An 18,016-nucleotide genomic window follows, 5' to 3' on the forward strand; every position below is an offset into this window, starting at 1 on the left:
TCCTGTCACATTTAGCTGCAATGTGACAGCCATGGGTACATCAAAGCATCTCTGAAGGGGGAAGGCAACGCCTTCCTCCGGCCCTGGTCAGCCTACTTAAAATAGCAAAGGCTCCATCGATATGCCCTGCCTATTGTTAGGTTCTCTCTGATGGCAGCGCATACTGATGAGAGTTAAGTGAAGCAGGCCTGCCAAGAGGCCTGTTCACAGAACTAACACAGGGCAGGAAACCCCAACACCTTTTTCATATGCAATGTGTCAGCTTGAAGCTAGCTCCCACCCCTCTGTATGAAGGCCATTGAATGTCATGTGTGGAACAACTGTTTACAGTAGGCAACCGCTGCAGGGCCACCCCCTTTCAGAGGGAAGATATATGTGATTTGATGCAGACAGTCTGTTCTCGAGCTTAATTAACCAGAGAGCCACTTTGATCCACAGGAGACAGGAAGATGGGTGCGGCTTAGTAGTACATGTTGTCACCCCTTACCTTTCCTGTTGCAAAGCACTCTGGTCATGACCTTACGCATGACAGAAGATTGGTGGTGGGGACCCAGGATTGGGTCTTTAAGGTAGGCTTAGCATGCTCCAATCACTGGGGCCCATTTGGCTTTAAAAGAGGGCTGAGCCCCTCACTAAGCAGATCATCCGACGACTTCAAAAGGAGTACGAAGAAGGACTCATTCGGACCCTCGGTGATGGTACAGTCTGCCTCACGGCTTCCGCCAGTGAAGGAAGTCCAGGATTTCCAAGAGGGAAGCAAAATACCTCCCAAAACATCTCCCAGGGAACAGAGGGAGATACCCGACTCAGAGGATCCATCAAGCAGCACCAGAACCGGTACCCAGCCAGCACACAGCGTGCCCTGCTAGGTTAAGCCAGCAAGCTTCCTAGGTGGGAAGTGCCAGAGAGTCTCTGAACAAAGGACAAGGCCGTTGCCGGCAAACACTCTTCTCAGCTTTGGGTCGGCCGCCTTAAACGTCGACCCAAGCATTGAGAAGAAGCTCGGAGGAGTGCCACAACAAGCATCAACCAGCGTCCATCTTTTAAGGACTTTTTCGAAGCAGTCGAGCTCTCAAACTGCGACCGGCTGCACCACTGTGGCTGTTCTCACGCTGCAGTCACTAAAGCCGTCTGAGAACCCTCGACCAGCGTTCCAGATCCACCAACCAGCACACAGACAACGATTCTTCACCCCGAGCCGCCGGGTAGGGCAGCCTGCAGCCGTCCGCCCAGCCTCGCTTACCAAACTGCCTGCCAACTGATATCCGCATCTGTCGTCCCTCTTGAACTCTGCCGCCGGAGCTACAAAGCATGCTGGAAGCCACTCGATGCTGTCGAGTACCAAGATCATCTCAAACACCAGTTACATTGTGGTTCTGTCCCCCTGGTCCTTCTCCGAAGGCCCTTAGTGACATTTACGACCTCTTGCTCCCTTGCTGCTGCAACCAAATAACCTTGAACAGTTCAGACTGATTGCTTTACCGACTGCACTCCTGTCAGTATCCAGAGTGCATCCCTCTCCTTTGTGAAACTGTCTGTCCCCTGTTTTCCTTTATAGGGTGGGTTGTATTTTGTAGTGTGTTAGAACTGTCTGTTGTATTAATACTAAAGTAGATATTTGTATACAACCTTGACTGGACAGTCCCTTTTATCAGTGGGTCACAATTGTTTTTTCGCTCTGTTGCAACTAACCAGCCTGACGTTCCGTCCACTGTTCGGACCCCTTCCGGTGTACTAGAGGTGTGGGACTGATTGATGGTCTAGAAAGCGATATTCCTCCCTGGACCACCAGTGCCCCGGAAGTTGATTCGTCACACCAAGAGAGGTCGGGTTGTTGACTCCACGTGAATATGTGTCTATAGAATGCATGGGGACAGAAATGCCCTTTTGCCTCTCTTGGGAAGACTGAGATGGTGAGCGAAGGCCAAAGGTAAAGCGACCCCTCTGCTGCGGTTGGCTTCAGTGGCAGCCAGACCTCCCTGAGTAACCATCCAACAATCTGATGACTTTCGCAAGAGCAGATGTGGCAAAGAGGATCGAAGGCAGACAGGTCACTGTCTGCTAGGTTCTGAAAGCTCATGGTTTTCATGTCGTGAGATAAGGAAGGCAGCGAGACAACTGAGGCGCTTAATGCACCTGCTGCATGGTCACGGTTCCATAGACTTCGCTGCGCCGCTTGGAGTTTACGAATGCGCTAGCTTCTGGAAGTAAACCCCTTTGTTGAGGGTAGGCCACGAGAGAACAAAGAATAGAAGGGATGGGTTCCGAAAAACACACCCCTCTTGCTAGGTCTTCTCCAGTGGAGTAAAAGCGTCATTGTCTCCTTTTCAAACAAATCGGTTCAGCCTCCGTAGAGACTGTCAAAAATTACCAATTCCAGCTATATTTCAAGCTGTCATGGCGGGGTATTGGGTAAAGTTTTCAATAAGCAATAATCGCGCCTCGGTTAAACCTCATGAGCTACGATACTGCCACTGCGCAAACCTAAAGCACCTGACCCAGAGGCCCGTGCGCCCCGGAAATGGATTCCCATTTAACTTGCACTGATCCCAGCGAGCTCCATCCTGAGCATCCTTTGTCAAACTCATAAAACCGCCTGGATTCCAGTGCCGAGATTTGTTTTTTTTTTTTTTTTTTTTTGTTTTTTTTTTTTTGTTTTTTTTTTTTTTTTTTTTCTTCTCCAGTGCCGAGATTTGTTGAGGTGAACACCTGTATCATCTTGCGCTCACCAAACTGACAGCAAATATAGTAGCAAGGTATGCATAGGATTCTGGGAGTAAACATGCAAATGAGCAGGCTGCTACCTGTGCGCTCTTTCCCTTAGCATGATCGGTGGCCTGTTGGCAAGTGACCCCGCCCTCCTGAGAGATTATTGGGCAGGCCGCTGCCAAGGCAACATGGGAGAGGCTTGAGAATGCAAAGAGCCATTGGAGGATTGCACAGGAACGAGGACAGCATCGAGAAATGGGCTCCTTTGGGGACAGGTGAAGTGATGCTCCACCAGGACGACCAGCTGTTTCTGCAGTGCAGCCATGACATTGACAAGAAGTGAATCAATTTGTCTCTGAGCGTTCCAACTGTTGACCAAACCATTACAATTTCGATACATTTCCATGCCATCACATACCTACCTGTTTGTGATAATTGCACTTGTCCTTGAAAATAGACCCGATTTTGCAGGGGACTCTGGGAAAAGTGAAAAGGTCCTATGTAATTCACGTCTTGTACCCTGTCTCATAGGGCGGACCCTGCAATTCTACTTCCACTCCACTGCCAAAAATGAAGCGGCCTTGCCCTGTTCAGGCTTTTTGCTGTAGCCCCTGGGCCTTTGCAGAGCCATCTGCTTAGTGTGGCTCTGCCACTGAGGTCAGAAGAGAACATTTAGCCTGAGAAACGGCTGTCTGTGTGTGCAGCTTGGAGAAGACACTGTTGCCATGGGAAAGACATGCCTGTTTGCTGTGCAAATGAAGTGCAGACACAGACAGAAGAGACCACTTGACTGGTAGGAATTGAAGAACCTGACCAAGAGTGAGGAATTAGACCATCCGCACGGGGAGTGTGCGCTCCGCCTGGGCTGGTTTGATACTTTTAAAAAAGAAATGGAATGTTGGTAGGTAAACCTCCTGGAAATGTGTGGGGCTATTCCGCACACATTTCCCAATGGACACTGCACAACAAACACATAGTCAAGTGCACTCTGGGGGACACAGTCTACCGGTGCGGTCCTCCTGTCACATTTAGCTGCAATGTGACAGCCATGGGTACATCAAAGCATCTCTGAAGGGGGAAGGCAACGCCTTCCTCCGTCCCTGGTCAGCCTACTTAAAATAGCAAAGGCTCCATCGATATGCCCTGCCTATTGTTAGGTTCTCTCTGATGGCAGCGCATACTGATGAGAGTTAAGTGAAGCAGGCCTGCCAAGAGGCCTGTTCACAGAACTAACACAGGGCAGGAAACCCCAACACCTTTTTCATATGCAATGTGTCAGCTTGAAGCTAGCTCCCACCCCTCTGTATGAAGGCCATTGAATGTCATGTGTGGAACAACTGTTTACAGTAGGCAACCGCTGCAGGGCCACCCCCTTTCAGAGGGAAGATATATGTGATTTGATGCAGACAGTCTGTTCTCGAGCTCAATTAACCAGAGAGCCACTTTGATCCACAGGAGACAGGAAGATGGGTGCGGCTTAGTAGTACATGTTGTCACCCCTTACCTTTCCTGTTGCAAAGCACTCTGGTCATGACCTTACGCATGACAGAAGATTGGTGGTGGGGACCCAGGATTGGGTCTTTAAGGTAGGCTTAGCATGCTCCAATCACTGGGGCCCATTTGGCTTTAAAAGAGGGCTGAGCCCCTCACTAAGCAGATCATCCGACGACTTCAAAAGGAGTACGAAGAAGGACTCATTCGGACCCTCGGTGATGGTACAGTCTGCCTCACGGCTTCCGCCAGTGAAGGAAGTCCAGGATTTCCAAGAGGGAAGCAAAATACCTCCCAAAACATCTCCCAGGGAACAGAGGGAGATACCCGACTCAGAGGATCCATCAAGCAGCACCAGAACCGGTACCCAGCCAGCACACAGCGTGCCCTGCTAGGTTAAGCCAGCAAGCTTCCTAGGTGGGAAGTGCCAGAGAGTCTCTGAACAAAGGACAAGGCCGTTGCCGGCAAACACTCTTCTCAGCTTTGGGTCGGCCGCCTTAAACGTCGACCCAAGCATTGAGAAGAAGCTCGGAGGAGTGCCACAACAAGCATCAACCAGCGTCCATCTTTTAAGGACTTTTTCGAAGCAGTCGAGCTCTCAAACTGCGACCGGCTGCACCACTGTGGCTGTTCTCACGCTGCAGTCACTAAAGCCGTCTGAGAACCCTCGACCAGCGTTCCAGATCCACCAACCAGCACACAGACAACGATTCTTCACCCCGAGCCGCCGGGTAGGGCAGCCTGCAGCCGTCCGCCCAGCCTCGCTTACCAAACTGCCTGCCAACTGATATCCGCATCTGTCGTCCCTCTTGAACTCTGTCGCCGGAGCTACAAAGCAGGCTGGAAGCCACTCGATGCTGTCGAGTACCAAGATCATCTCAAACACCAGTTACATTGTGGTTCTGTCCCCCTGGTCCTTCTCCGAAGGCCCTTAGTGACATTTACGACCTCTTGCTCCCTTGCTGCTGCAACCAAATAACCTTGAACAGTTCAGACTGATTGCTTTACCGACTGCACTCCTGTCAGTATCCAGAGTGCATCCCTCTCCTTTGTGAAACTGTCTGTCCCCTGTTTTCCTTTATAGGGTGGGTTGTATTTTGTAGTGTGTTAGAACTGTCTGTTGTATTAATACTAAAGTAGATATTTGTATACAACCTTGACTGGACAGTCCCTTTTATCAGTGGGTCACAATTGTTTTTTCGCTCTGTTGCAACTAACCAGCCTGACGTTCCGTCCACTGTTCGGACCCCTTCCGGTGTACTAGAGGTGTGGGACTGATTGATGGTCTAGAAAGCGATATTCCTCCCTGGACCACTAGTGCCCCGGAAGTTGATTCGTCACACCAAGAGAGGTCGGGTTGTTGACTCCACGTGAATATGTGTCTATAGAATGCATGGGGACAGAAATGCCCTTTTGCCTCTCTTGGGAAGACTGAGATGGTGAGCGAAGGCCAAAGGTAAAGCGACCCCTCTGCTGCGGTTGGCTTCAGTGGCAGCCAGACCTCCCTGAGTAACCATCCAACAATCTGATGACTTTCGCAAGAGCAGATGTGGCAAAGAGGATCGAAGGCAGACAGGTCACTGTCTGCTAGGTTCTGAAAGCTCATGGTTTTCATGTCGTGAGATCAGGAAGGCAGCGAGACAACTGAGGCGCTTAATGCACCTGCTGCATGGTCACGGTTCCATAGACTTCGCTGCGCCGCTTGGAGTTTACGAATGCGCTAGCTTCTGGAAGTAAACCCCTTTGTTGAGGGTAGGCCACGAGAGAACAAAGAATAGAAGGGATGGGTTCCGAAAAACACACCCCTCTTGCTAGGTCTTCTCCAGTGGAATAAAAGCGTCACTGTCTCCTTTTCAAACAAATCGGTTCAGCCTCCGTAGAGACTGTCAAAAATTACCAATTCCAGCTATATTTCAAGCTGTCATGGCGGGGTATTGGGTAAAGTTTTCAATAAGCAATAATCGCGCCTCGGTTAAACCTCATGAGCTACGATACTGCCACTGCGCAAACCTAAAGCACCTGACCCAGAGGCCCGTGCGCCCCGGAAATGGATTCCCATTTAACTTGCACTGATCCCAGCAAGCTCCATCCTGAGCATCCTTTGTCAAACTCATAAAACCGCCTGGATTCCAGTGCCGAGATTTGTTGAGGTGAACACCTGTATCATCTTGCGCTCACCAAACTGACAGCAAATATAGTAGCAAGGTATGCATAGGATTCTGGGAGTAAACATGCAAATGAGCAGGCTGCTACCTGTGCGCTCTTTCCCTTAGCATGATCGGTGGCCTGTTGGCAAGTGACCCCGCCCTCCTGAGAGATTATTGGGCAGGCCGCTGCCAAGGCAACATGGGAGAGGCTTGAGAATGCAAAGAGCCATTGGAGGATTGCACAGGAACGAGGACAGCATCGAGAAATGGGCTCCTTTGGGGACAGGTGAAGTGATGCTCCACCAGGACGACCAGCTGTTTCTGCAGTGCAGCCAGGACATTGACAAGAAGTGAATCAATTTGTCTCTGAGCGTTCCAACTGTTGACCAAACCATTACAATTTCGATACATTTCCATGCCATCACATACCTACCTGTTTGTGATAATTGCACTTGTCCTTGAAAATAGACCCGATTTTGCAGGGGACTCTGGGAAAAGTGAAAAGGTCCTATGTAATTCACGTCTTGTACCCTGTCTCATAGGGCGGACCCTGCAATTCTACTTCCACTCCACTGCCAAAAATGAAGCGGCCTTGCCCTGTTCAGGCTTTTTGCTGTAGCCCCTGGGCCTTTGCAGAGCCATCTGCTTAGTGTGGCTCTGCCACTGAGGTCAGAAGAGAACATTTAGCCTGAGAAACGGCTGTCTGTGTGTGCAGCTTGGAGAAGACACTGTTGCCATGGGAAAGACATGCCTGTTTGCTGTGCAAATGAAGTGCAGACACAGACAGAAGAGACCACTTGACTGGTAGGAATTGAAGAACCTGACCAAGAGTGAGGAATTAGACCATCCGCACGGGGAGTGTGCGCTCCGCCTGGGCTGGTTTGATACTTTTAAAAAAGAAATGGAATGTTGGTAGGTAAACCTCCTGGAAATGTGTGGGGCTATTCCGCACACATTTCCCAATGGACACTGCACAACAAACACATAGTCAAGTGCACTCTGGGGGACACAGTCTACCGGTGCGGTCCTCCTGTCACATTTAGCTGCAATGTGACAGCCATGGGTACATCAAAGCATCTCTGAAGGGGGAAGGCAACGCCTTCCTCCGTCCCTGGTCAGCCTACTTAAAATAGCAAAGGCTCCATCGATATGCCCTGCCTATTGTTAGGTTCTCTCTGATGGCAGCGCATACTGATGAGAGTTAAGTGAAGCAGGCCTGCCAAGAGGCCTGTTCACAGAACTAACACAGGGCAGGAAACCCCAACACCTTTTTCATATGCAATGTGTCAGCTTGAAGCTAGCTCCCACCCCTCTGTATGAAGGCCATTGAATGTCATGTGTGGAACAACTGTTTACAGTAGGCAACCGCTGCAGGGCCACCCCCTTTCAGAGGGAAGATATATGTGATTTGATGCAGACAGTCTGTTCTCGAGCTCAATTAACCAGAGAGCCACTTTGATCCACAGGAGACAGGAAGATGGGTGCGGCTTAGTAGTACATGTTGTCACCCCTTACCTTTCCTGTTGCAAAGCACTCTGGTCATGACCTTACGCATGACAGAAGATTGGTGGTGGGGACCCAGGATTGGGTCTTTAAGGTAGGCTTAGCATGCTCCAATCACTGGGGCCCATTTGGCTTTAAAAGAGGGCTGAGCCCCTCACTAAGCAGATCATCCAACGACTTCAAAAGGAGTACGAAGAAGGACTCATTCGGACCCTCGGTGATGGTACAGTCTGCCTCACGGCTTCCGCCAGTGAAGGAAGTCCAGGATTTCCAAGAGGGAAGCAAAATACCTCCCAAAACATCTCCCAGGGAACAGAGGGAGATACCCGACTCAGAGGATCCATCAAGCAGCACCAGAACCGGTACCCAGCCAGCACACAGCGTGCCCTGCTAGGTTAAGCCAGCAAGCTTCCTAGGTGGGAAGTGCCAGAGAGTCTCTGAACAAAGGACAAGGCCGTTGCCGGCAAACACTCTTCTCAGCTTTGGGTCGGCCGCCTTAAACGTCGACCCAAGCATTGAGAAGAAGCTCGGAGGAGTGCCACAACAAGCATCAACCAGCGTCCATCTTTTAAGGACTTTTTCGAAGCAGTCGAGCTCTCAAACTGCGACCGGCTGCACCACTGTGGCTGTTCTCACGCTGCAGTCACTAAAGCCGTCTGAGAACCCTCGACCAGCGTTCCAGATCCACCAACCAGCACACAGACAACGATTCTTCACCCCGAGCCGCCGGGTAGGGCAGCCTGCAGCCGTCCGCCCAGCCTCGCTTACCAAACTGCCTGCCAACTGATATCCGCATCTGTCGTCCCTCTTGAACTCTGTCGCCGGAGCTACAAAGCAGGCTGGAAGCCACTCGATGCTGTCGAGTACCAAGATCATCTCAAACACCAGTTACATTGTGGTTCTGTCCCCCTGGTCCTTCTCCGAAGGCCCTTAGTGACATTTACGACCTCTTGCTCCCTTGCTGCTGCAACCAAATAACCTTGAACAGTTCAGACTGATTGCTTTACCGACTGCACTCCTGTCAGTATCCAGAGTGCATCCCTCTCCTTTGTGAAACTGTCTGTCCCCTGTTTTCCTTTATAGGGTGGGTTGTATTTTGTAGTGTGTTAGAACTGTCTGTTGTATTAATACTAAAGTAGATATTTGTATACAACCTTGACTGGACAGTCCCTTTTATCAGTGGGTCACAATTGTTTTTTCGCTCTGTTGCAACTAACCAGCCTGACGTTCTGTCCACTGTTCGGACCCCTTCCGGTGTACTAGAGGTGTGGGACTGATTGATGGTCTAGAAAGCGATATTCCTCCCTGGACCACTAGTGCCCCGGAAGTTGATTCGTCACACCAAGAGAGGTCGGGTTGTTGACTCCACGTGAATATGTGTCTATAGAATGCATGGGGACAGAAATGCCCTTTTGCCTCTCTTGGGAAGACTGAGATGGTGAGCGAAGGCCAAAGGTAAAGCGACCCCTCTGCTGCGGTTGGCTTCAGTGGCAGCCAGACCTCCCTGAGTAACCATCCAACAATCTGATGACTTTCGCAAGAGCAGATGTGGCAAAGAGGATCGAAGGCAGACAGGTCACTGTCTGCTAGGTTCTGAAAGCTCATGGTTTTCATGTCGTGAGATCAGGAAGGCAGCGAGACAACTGAGGCGCTTAATGCACCTGCTGCATGGTCACGGTTCCATAGACTTCGCTGCGCCGCTTGGAGTTTACGAATGCGCTAGCTTCTGGAAGTAAACCCCTTTGTTGAGGGTAGGCCACGAGAGAACAAAGAATAGAAGGGATGGGTTCCGAAAAACACACCCCTCTTGCTAGGTCTTCTCCAGTGGAGTAAAAGCGTCATTGTCTCCTTTTCAAACAAATCGGTTCAGCCTCCGTAGAGACTGTCAAAAATTACCAATTCCAGCTATATTTCAAGCTGTCATGGCGGGGTATTGGGTAAAGTTTTCAATAAGCAATAATCGCGCCTCGGTTAGACCTCATGAGCTACGATACTGCCACTGCGCAAAGCTAAAGCACCTGACCCAGAGGCCCGTGCGCCCCGGGAATGGATTCCCATTTAACTTGCACTGATCCCAGCAAGCTCCATCCTGAGCATCCTTTGTCAAACTCATAAAACCGCCTGGATTCCAGTGCCGAGATTTGTTGAGGTGAACACCTGTATCATCTTGCGCTCACCAAACTGACAGCAAATATAGTAGCAAGGTATGCATAGGATTCTGGGAGTAAACATGCAAATGAGCAGGCTGCTACCTGTGCGCTCTTTCCCTTAGCATGATCGGTGGCCTGTTGGCAAGTGACCACGCCCTCCTGAGAGATTATTGGGCAGGCCGCTGCCAAGGCAACATGGGAGAGGCTTGAGAATGCAAAGAGCCATTGGAGGATTGCACAGGAGCGAGGACAGCATCGAGAAATGGGCTCCTTTGGGGACAGGTGAAGTGATGCTCCACCAGGACGACCAGCTGTTTCTGCAGTGCAGCCAGGACATTGACAAGAAGTGAATCAATTTGTCTCTGAGCGTTCCAACTGTTGACCAAACCATTACAATTTCGATACATTTCCATGCCATCACATACCTACCTGTTTGTGATAATTGCACTTGTCCTTGAAAATAGACCCGATTTTGCAGGGGACTCTGGGAAAAGTGAAAAGGTCCTATGTAATTCACGTCTTGTACCATGTCTCATAGGGCGGACCCTGCAATTCTACTTCCACTCCACTGCCAAAAATGAAGCGGCCTTGCCCTGTTCAGGCTTTTTGCTGTAGCCCCTCGGCCTTTGCAGAGCCATCTGCTTAGTGTGGCTCTGCCACTGAGGTCAGAAGAGAACATTTATCCTGAGAAACGGCTGTCTGTGTGTGCAGCTTGGAGAAGACACTGTTGCCATGGGAAAGACATGCCTGTTTGCTGTGCAAATGAAGTGCAGACACAGACAGAAGAGACCACTTTACTGGTAGGAATTGAAGAACCTGACCAAGAGTGAGGAATTAGACCATCCGCACGGGTAGTGTGCGCTCCGCCTGGGCTGGTTTGATACTTTTAAAAAAGAAATGGAATGTTGGTAGGTAAAGCTCCTGGAAATGTGTGGGGCTATTCCGCACACATTTCCCAATGGACACTGCACAACAAACACATAGTCAAGTGCACTCTGGGGGACACAGTCTACCGGTGCGGTCCTCCTGTCACATTTAGCTGCAATGTGACAGCCATGGGTACATCAAAGCATCTCTGAAGGGGGAAGGCAACGCCTTCCTCCGTCCCTGGTCAGCCTACTTAAAATAGCAAAGGCTCCATCGATATGCCCTGCCTATTGTTAGGTTCTCTCTGATGGCAGCGCATACTGATGAGAGTTAAGTGAAGCAGGCCTGCCAAGAGGCCTGTTCACAGAACTAACACAGGGCAGGAAACCCCAACACCTTTTTCATATGCAATGTGTCAGCTTGAAGCTAGCTCCCACCCCTCTGTATGAAGGCCATTGAATGTCATGTGTGGAACAACTGTTTACAGTAGGCAACCGCTGCAGGGCCACCCCCTTTCAGAGGGAAGATATATGTGATTTGATGCAGACAGTCTGTTCTCGAGCTCAATTAACCAGAGAGCCACTTTGATCCACAGGAGACAGGAAGATGGGTGCGGCTTAGTAGTACATGTTGTCACCCCTTACCTTTCCTGTTGCAAAGCACTCTGGTCATGACCTTAAGCATGACAGAAGATTGGTGGTGGGGACCCAGGATTGGGTCTTTAAGGTAGGCTTAGCATGCTCCAATCACTGGGGCCCATTTGGCTTTAAAAGAGGGCTGAGCCCCTCACTAAGCAGATCATCCGACGACTTCAAAAGGAGTACGAAGAAGGACTCATTCGGACCCTCGGTGATGGTACAGTCTGCCTCACGGCTTCCGCCAGTGAAGGAAGTCCAGGATTTCCAAGAGGGAAGCAAAATACCTCCCAAAACATCTCCCAGGGAACAGAGGGAGATACCCGACTCAGAGGATCCATCAAGCAGCACCAGAACCGGTACCCAGCCAGCACACAGCGTGCCCTGCTAGGTTAAGCCAGCAAGCTTCCTAGGTGGGAAGTGCCAGAGAGTCTCTGAACAAAGGACAAGGCCGTTGCCGGCAAACACTCTTCTCAGCTTTGGGTCGGCCGCCTTAAACGTCGACCCAAGCATTGAGAAGAAGCTCGGAGGAGTGCCACAACAAGCATCAACCAGCGTCCATCTTTTAAGGACTTTTTCGAAGCAGTCGAGCTCTCAAACTGCGACCGGCTGCACCACTGTGGCTGTTCTCACGCTGCAGTCACTAAAGCCGTCTGAGAACCCTCGACCAGCGTTCCAGATGCACCAACCAGCACACAGACAACGATTCTTCACCCCGAGCCGCCGGGTAGGGCAGCCTGCAGCCGTCCGCCCAGCCTCGCTTACCAAACTGCCTGCCAACTGATATCCGCATCTGTCGTCCCTCTTGAACTCTGTCGCCGGAGCTACAAAGCATGCTGGAAGCCACTCGATGCTGTCGAGTACCAAGATCATCTCAAACACCAGTTACATTGTGGTTCTGTCCCCCTGGTCCTTCTCCGAAGGCCCTTAGTGACATTTACGACCTCTTGCTCCCTTGCTGCTGCAACCAAATAACCTTGAACAGTTCAGACTGATTGCTTTACCGACTGCACTCCTGTCAGTATCCAGAGTGCATCCCTCTCCTTTGTGAAACTGTCTGTCCCCTGTTTTCCTTTATAGGGTGGGTTGTATTTTGTAGTGTGTTAGAACTGTCTGTTGTATTAATACTAAAGTAGATATTTGTATACAACCTTGACTGGACAGTCCCTTTTATCAGTGGGTCACAATTGTTTTTTCGCTCTGTTGCAACTAACCAGCCTGACGTTCCGTCCACTGTTCGGACCCCTTCCGGTGTACTAGAGGTGTGGGACTGATTGATGGTCTAGAAAGCGATATTCCTCCCTGGACCACTAGTGCCCCGGAAGTTGATTCGTCACACCAAGAGAGGTCGGGTTGTTGACTCCACGTGAATATGTGTCTATAGAATGCATGGGGACAGAAATGCCCTTTTGCCTCTCTTGGGAAGACTGAGATGGTGAGCGAAGGCCAAAGGTAAAGCGACCCCTCTGCTGCGGTTGGCTTCAGTGGCAGCCAGACCTCCCTGAGTAACCATCCAACAATCTGATGACTTTCGCAAGAGCAGATGTGGCAAAGAGGATTGAAGGCAGACAGGTCACTGTCTGCTAGGTTCTGAAAGCTCATGGTTTTCATGTCGTGAGATCAGGAAGGCAGCGAGACAACTGAGGCGCTTAATGCACCTGCTGCATGGTCACGGTTCCATAGACTTCGCTGCGCCGCTTGGAGTTTACGAATGCGCTAGCTTCTGGAAGTAAACCCCTTTGTTGAGGGTAGGCCACGAGAGAACAAAGAATAGAAGGGATGGGTTCCGAAAAACACACCCCTCTTGCTAGGTCTTCTCCAATGGAGTAAAAGCGTCATTGTCTCCTTTTCAAACAAATCGGTTCAGCCTCCGTAGAGACTGTCAAAAATTACCAATTCCAGCTATATTTCAAGCTGTCATGGCGGGGTATTGGGTAAAGTTTTCAATAAGCAATAATCGCGCCTCGGTTAAACCTCATGAGCTACGATACTGCCACTGCGCAAAGCTAAAGCACCTGACCCAGAGGCCCGTGCGCCCCGGGAATGGATTCCCATTTAACTTGCACTGATCCCAGCAAGCTCCATCCTGAGCATCCTTTGTCAAACTCATAAAACCGCCTGGATTCCAGTGCCGAGATTTGTTGAGGTGAACACCTGTATCATCTTGCGCTCACCAAACTGACAGCAAATATAGTAGCAAGGTATGCATAGGATTCTGGGAGTAAACATGCAAATGAGCAGGCTGCTACCTGTGCGCCCTTTCCCTTAGCATGATCGGTGGCCTGTTGGCAAGTGACCCCGCCCTCCTGAGAGATTATTGGGCAGGCCGCTGCCAAGGCAACATGGGAGAGGCTTGAGAATGCAAAGAGCCATTGGAGGAATGCACAGGAGCGAGGACAGCATCGAGAAATGGGCTCCTTTGGGGACAGGTGAAGTGATGCTCCACCAGGACGACCAGCTGTTTCTGCAGTGCAGCCAGGACATTGACAAGAAGTGAATCAATTTGTCTCTGAGCGTTCCAACTGTTGACCAAACCATTACAATTTCGATACATTTCCATGCCATCACATACCTACCTGTTTGTGATAATTGCACTTGTCCTTGAAAATAGACCCGATTTTGCAGGGGACTCTGGGAAAAGTGAAAAGGTCCTATGTAATTCACGTCTTGTACCCTGTCTCATAGGGCGGACCCTGCAATTCTACTTCCACTCCACTGCCAAAAATGAAGCGGCCTTGCCCTGTTCAGGCTTTTTGCTCTAGCCCCTGGGCCTTTGCAGAGCCATCTGCTTAGTGTGGCTCTGCCACTGAGGTCAGAAGAGAACATTTAGCCTGAGAAACGGCTGTCTGTGTGTGCAGCTTGGAGAAGACACTGTTGCCATGGGAAAGACATGCCTGTTTGCTGTGCAAATGAAGTGCAGACACAGACAGAAGAGACCACTTGACTGGTAGGAATTGAAGAACCTGACCAAGAGTGAGGAATTAGACCATCCGCACGGGGAGTGTGCGCTCCGCCTGGGCTGGTTTGATACTTTTAAAAAAGAAATGGAATGTTGGTAGGTAAACCTCCTGGAAATGTGTGGGGCTATTCCGCACACATTTCCCAATGGACACTGCACAACAAACACATAGTCAAGTGCACTCTGGGGGACACAGTCTACCGGTGCGGTCCTCCTGTCACATTTAGCTGCAATGTGACAGCCATGGGTACATCAAAGCATCTCTGAAGGGGGAAGGCAACGCCTTCCTCCGGCCCTGGTCAGCCTACTTAAAATAGCAAAGGCTCCATCGATATGCCCTGCCTATTGTTAGGTTCTCTCTGATGGCAGCGCATACTGATGAGAGTTAAGTGAAGCAGGCCTGCCAAGAGGCCTGTTCACAGAACTAACACAGGGCAGGAAACCCCAACACCTTTTTCATATGCAATGTGTCAGCTTGAAGCTAGCTCCCACCCCTCTGTATGAAGGCCATTGAATGTCATGCGTGGAACAACTGTTTACAGTAGGCAACCGCTGCAGGGCCACCCCCTTTCAGAGGGAAGATATATGTGATTTGATGCAGACAGTCTGTTCTCGAGCTCAATTAACCAGAGAGCCACTTTGATCCACAGGAGACAGGAAGATGGGTGCGGCTTAGTAGTACATGTTGTCACCCCTTACCTTTCCTGTTGCAAAGCACTCTGGTCATGACCTTACGCATGACAGAAGATTGGTGGTGGGGACCCAGGATTGGGTCTTTAAGGTAGGCTTAGCATGCTCCAATCACTGGGGCCCATTTGGCTTTAAAAGAGGGCTGAGCCCCTCACTAAGCAGATCATCCGACGACTTCAAAAGGAGTACGAAGAAGGACTCCTTCGGACCCTCGGTGATGGTACAGTCTGCCTCACGGCTTCCGCCAGTGAAGGAAGTCCAGGATTTCCAAGAGAGAAGCAAAATACCTCCCAAAACATCTCCCAGGGAACAGAGGGAGATACCCGACTCAGAGGATCCATCAAGCAGCACCAGAACCGGTACCCAGCCAGCACACAGCGTGCCCTGCTAAGTTAAGCCAGCAAGCTTCCTAGGTGGGAAGTGCCAGAGAGTCTCTGAACAAAGGACAAGGCCGTTGCCGGCAAACACTCTTCTCAGCTTTGGGTCGGCCGCCTTAAACGTCGACCCAAGCATTGAGAAGAAGCTCGGAGGAGTGCCACAACAAGCATCAACCAGCGTCCATCTTTTAAGGACTTTTTCGAAGCAGTCGAGCTCTCAAACTGCGACCGGCTGCACCACTGTGGCTGTTCTCACGCTGCAGTCACTAAAGCCGTCTGAGAACCCTCGACCAGCGTTCCAGATCCACCAACCAGCACACAGACAACGATTCTTCACCCCGAGCCGCTGGGTAGGGCAGCCTGCAGCCGTCCGCCCAGCCTCGCTTACCAAACTGCCTGCCAACTGATATCCGCATCTGTCGTCCCTCTTGAACTCTGTCGCCGGAGCTACAAAGCATGCTGGAAGCCACTCGATGCTGTCGAGTACCAAGATCATCTCAAACACCAGTTACATTGTGGTTCTGTCCCCCTGGTCCTTCTCCGAAGGCCCTTAGTGACATTTACGACCTCTTGCTCCCTTGCTGCTGCAACCAAATAACCTTGAACAGTTCAGACTGATTGCTTTACCGACTGCACTCCTGTCAGTATCCAGAGTGCATCCCTCTCCTTTGTGAAACTGTCTGTCCCCTGTTTTCCTTTATAGGGTGGGTTGTATTTTGTAGTGTGTTAGAACTGTCTGTTGTATTAATACTAAAGTAGATATTTGTATACAACCTTGACTGGACAGTCCCTTTTATCAGTGGGTCACAATTGTTTTTTCGCTCTGTTGCAACTAACCAGCCTGACGTTCCGTCCACTGTTCGGACCCCTTCCGGTGTACTAGAGGTGTGGGACTGATTGATGGTCTAGAAAGCGATATTCCTCCCTGGACCACTAGTGCCCCGGAAGTTGATTCGTCACACCAAGAGAGGTCGGGTTGTTGACTCCACGTGAATATGTGTCTATAGAATGCATGGGGACAGAAATGCCCTTTTGCCTCTCTTGGGAAGACTGAGATGGTGAGCGAAGGCCAAAGGTAAAGCGACCCCTCTGCTGCGGTTGGCTTCAGTGGCAGCCAGACCTCCCTGAGTAACCATCCAACAATCTGATGACTTTCGCAAGAGCAGATGTGGCAAAGAGGATCGAAGGCAGACAGGTCACTGTCTGCTAGGTTCTGAAAGCTCATGGTTTTCATGTCGTGAGATCAGGAAGGCAGCGAGACAACTGAGGCGCTTAATGCACCTGCTGCATGGTCACGGTTCCATAGACTTCGCTGCGCCGCTTGGAGTTTACGAATGCGCTAGCTTCTGGAAGTAAACCCCTTTGTTGAGGGTAGGCCACGAGAGAACAAAGAATAGAAGGGATGGGTTCCGAAAAACACACCCCTCTTGCTAGGTCTTCTCCAGTGGAGTAAAAGCGTCATTGTCTCCTTTTCAAACAAATCGGTTCAGCCTCCGTAGAGACTGTCAAAAATTACCAATTCCAGCTATATTTCAAGCTGTCATGGCGGGGTATTGGGTAAAGTTTTCAATAAGCAATAATCGCGCCTCGGTTAAACCTCATGAGCTACGATACTGCCACTGCGCAAAGCTAAAGCACCTGACCCAGAGGCCCTTGCGCCCCGGGAATGGATTCCCATTTAACTTGCACTGATCCCAGCAAGCTCCATCCTGAGCATCCTTTGTCAAACTCATAAAACCGCCTGGATTCCAGTGCCGAGATTTGTTGACGTGAACACCTGTATCATCTTGCGCTCACCAAACTGACAGCAAATATAGTAGCAAGGTATGCATAGGATTCTGGGAGTAAACATGCAAATGAGCAGGCTGCTACCTGTGCGCTCTTTCCCTTAGCATGATCGGTGGCCTGTTGGCAAGTGACCCCGCCCTCCTGAGAGATTATTGGGCAGGCCGCTGCCAAGGCAACATGGGAGAGGCTTGAGAATGCAAAGAGCCATTGGAGGATTGCACAGAAGCGAGGACAGCATCGAGAAATGGGCTCCTTTGGGGACAGGTGAAGTGATGCTCCACCAGGACGACCAGCTGTTTCTGCAGTGCAGCCAGGACATTGACAAGAAGTGAATCAATTTGTCTCTGAGCGTTCCAACTGTTGACCAAACCATTACAATTTCGATACATTTCCATGCCATCACATACCTACCTGTTTGTGATAATTGCACTTGTCCTTGAAAATAGACCCGATTTTGCAGGGGACTCTGGGAAAAGTGAAAAGGTCCTATGTAATTCAGGTCTTGTACCCTGTCTCATAGGGCGGACCCTGCAATTCTACTTCCACTCCACTGCCAAAAATGAAGCGGCCTTGCCCTGTTCAGGCTTTTTGCTGTAGCCCCTGGGCCTTTGCAGAGCCATCTGCTTAGTGTGGCTCTGCCACGGAGGTCAGAAGAGAACATTTAGCCTGAGAAACGGCTGTCTGTGTGTGCAGCTTGGAG

The 18,016-nt window shown here is 50.4% G+C and overlaps 5 non-coding genes across 5 annotated transcripts; all 5 read right to left on the reverse strand.

Annotated features, from left to right (window-relative positions):
- Positions 1-2,345: 2,345 nt before the first annotated feature.
- Positions 2,346-2,486, reverse strand: LOC138496719 (U4 spliceosomal RNA). Its single transcript, XR_011278205.1, has one exon. It is a non-coding gene; the product is annotated as a U4 spliceosomal RNA (small nuclear RNA).
- Positions 2,487-6,071: 3,585 nt separating this feature from the next.
- On the reverse strand, positions 6,072-6,212 carry LOC138496720 (U4 spliceosomal RNA). The gene has a single exon (XR_011278206.1). It is a non-coding gene; the product is annotated as a U4 spliceosomal RNA (small nuclear RNA).
- A 3,508-nt stretch (positions 6,213-9,720) lies between these two features.
- LOC138496635 (U4 spliceosomal RNA) lies at positions 9,721-9,861 on the reverse strand. Its single transcript, XR_011278129.1, has one exon. It is a non-coding gene; the product is annotated as a U4 spliceosomal RNA (small nuclear RNA).
- A 3,508-nt stretch (positions 9,862-13,369) lies between these two features.
- LOC138496348 (U4 spliceosomal RNA) lies at positions 13,370-13,510 on the reverse strand. Its single transcript, XR_011277868.1, has one exon. It is a non-coding gene; the product is annotated as a U4 spliceosomal RNA (small nuclear RNA).
- A 3,508-nt stretch (positions 13,511-17,018) lies between these two features.
- On the reverse strand, positions 17,019-17,159 carry LOC138496351 (U4 spliceosomal RNA). Its single transcript, XR_011277870.1, has one exon. It is a non-coding gene; the product is annotated as a U4 spliceosomal RNA (small nuclear RNA).
- Positions 17,160-18,016: the final 857 nt, after the last annotated feature.

The sequence above is a fragment of the Ambystoma mexicanum genome, chromosome 10 (assembly GCF_040938575.1).
Source record: "Ambystoma mexicanum isolate Mex_15411 chromosome 10, UKY_AmexF1_1, whole genome shotgun sequence".
NCBI lineage: Eukaryota > Metazoa > Chordata > Amphibia > Caudata > Ambystomatidae > Ambystoma > Ambystoma mexicanum.